Source organism: Choloepus didactylus, chromosome 5 (genome assembly GCF_015220235.1).
Source record: "Choloepus didactylus isolate mChoDid1 chromosome 5, mChoDid1.pri, whole genome shotgun sequence".
Taxonomy (NCBI): domain Eukaryota; kingdom Metazoa; phylum Chordata; class Mammalia; order Pilosa; family Megalonychidae; genus Choloepus; species Choloepus didactylus.
In genome coordinates, this window is record NC_051311.1 from 114,462,971 (window position 1) to 114,464,947 (window position 1,977).

A 1,977-nucleotide genomic window follows, 5' to 3' on the forward strand; every position below is an offset into this window, starting at 1 on the left:
GCAACTTTTGCTCTTAACTGGGGAATTGTTCTGACACCAACGGTCCAAGCTTTGTCTTCAGCCCAGCGAGGGGGAAGCTGTTGCCTCTTTCAAAAACCGTCGGGCCCAGCTGTGGAGAAACAGCCTCACGGCATCAAACTCCTCCAGAACTGTGCTCCCCACTGCGACACGTAGAAAGAATGTGAGTAATTTCATCTTGTAGTAGACGAAATCTCCAAGGAGGGGTGGAGGGGCAGAACCACCACCCGAGTAGTGTAAGAGTGTAAGTCTTTATCACGAGCGCCACCCAGTGTCCGCGGGGAACAGCGCGCAAATGGCATATGTTTCCCGAGCTCTGTCACTGGCCCGACTGCGCCGGCTGGTACACCGGATTGAATCCACTACTGTGTGGCATTCCTTCCCTCTGCTTCTAAAAGACCTCTTTCTCTACTCCCACGCCATTTTCTTCCTTTCCTTTACAATTTACACCTTCGCAACCACCCCGCATTTCCCCGGCCCGCCCCCGACTTTTTTTCTGAGTTTCAGCAACGCGCTACACCGCCGCTGACCATCCTTGGGAGTAAGGTGCTCTATTCAGCCTTCCCAACACGGGCGACTGGAAGATGTCGGGGGTGACCCCTGTTTCCTTGACAGTTCAGAGGAAGCAGGCTGTCCCTAGTTAGCTGAGCCTGAACTAAGTAGGCCCGAAGCCAAAACGCATAAAAGCCCATATGAATTGATTATGAGCTCACCGAGGGAGGGAGGCTAAAGAAAAGAGGTATAGGGAGGAGATGGAAAGGATAAGTAGAAAGGAGAGTTCTTCCCATGTTGGAATCAATCACAACATCCCCCTTACCCTCAAGAAAACTGTATTTGGAATTAAAGAGCATCTGCAGTTCTATCTTCTCTGCACTGGGAACAGCTCTCCTGCCACAGCCTTCACCCCCTGAAAATGTATACCTGCACCAAGCTGGTCTCCTCTCCCTCCCTGGTCAGGAGCACCTCTCAGCTGCTGAGCCCATTATTGTCTGGAGTGTTTCTGTAAGGACCCGAGACACTGACAGATGAGAGCCTCAGTAGCTTGGCAGCCCCCTTGATCTTACTTATCCCCAGTTACAGCTTCCAAACCAGCATCATCTCAAGGGACAGTGACACAGCAGCCAAGTTCATTGGGGCAGGGGCCACCACAGATGGGGTGGCTGTCTCTGGGGCTGGCACAGGGACTGTGTTCAGGAGCCTCATCATTGGTTATGCCAGGAAACCCTCTCTAAAGCAACAACTCTTCTACGCCATTCTGGGCTTTTCCTTCTCAGAGGCCCTGGGGCTCTTATGCCTGACAGTGGCCTTTCTCATCCTCTTCACCATGTGAAAGAGCTGTCTCCACCTCCCATAATTCTTCTTTCTCCTGTGTCTCATCTGCCCTGTGTGTTCCTTTTCCTATAACTCCCCAGGCAGCCTGGGGAAGGTGGTTGGCTCAGGGTTTGAAGGAGGAAAGAAAAATAAATACTGTATTAATAAGATGTTAAAAAAAAAAGCATCTCTACAAAGTAATCTCAAAGGATTCACTAGCAGGCAATTTAAAATAAATATTCTGCATAAATTAAAAATCTCCAGAGGGTAAAATTATTTTCCACTTAATTCCAACCTAATAGGATTTTTCAGTTGATTTCCAAATGATAGTGCAAATCATAGTCTTCTATACATTTTGCTTTTATAATTAAGACATTAAAATATGTTTACGCATTTAACTTAAACATAGCTAGCTAGGAAAAGGCATTAAGTATCCACTCAAGTCTATTTTCTATGAAAGAAATTTAATATGCCACAGCTGAAAACACTTGAAGTTCATCTAAGTAGGAAGTAAATAGGATTATATTATTATATGTCTTTGCAAACTGAATTTGAGGCATATTCTTCATTCTAAATTCAGATTTCATCTTCTCGAAAGGAAGGATTGGCCATGATACTATTTACAAAACCTTTATTCTTCATAAAGAT

At 46.0% G+C, this 1,977-nt stretch overlaps 1 pseudogene; it reads left to right on the forward strand.

Moving 5' to 3' along the window:
- Positions 1-887: 887 nt before the first annotated feature.
- On the forward strand, positions 888-1,348 carry LOC119534959 (annotated as a pseudogene).
- Positions 1,349-1,977: the final 629 nt, after the last annotated feature.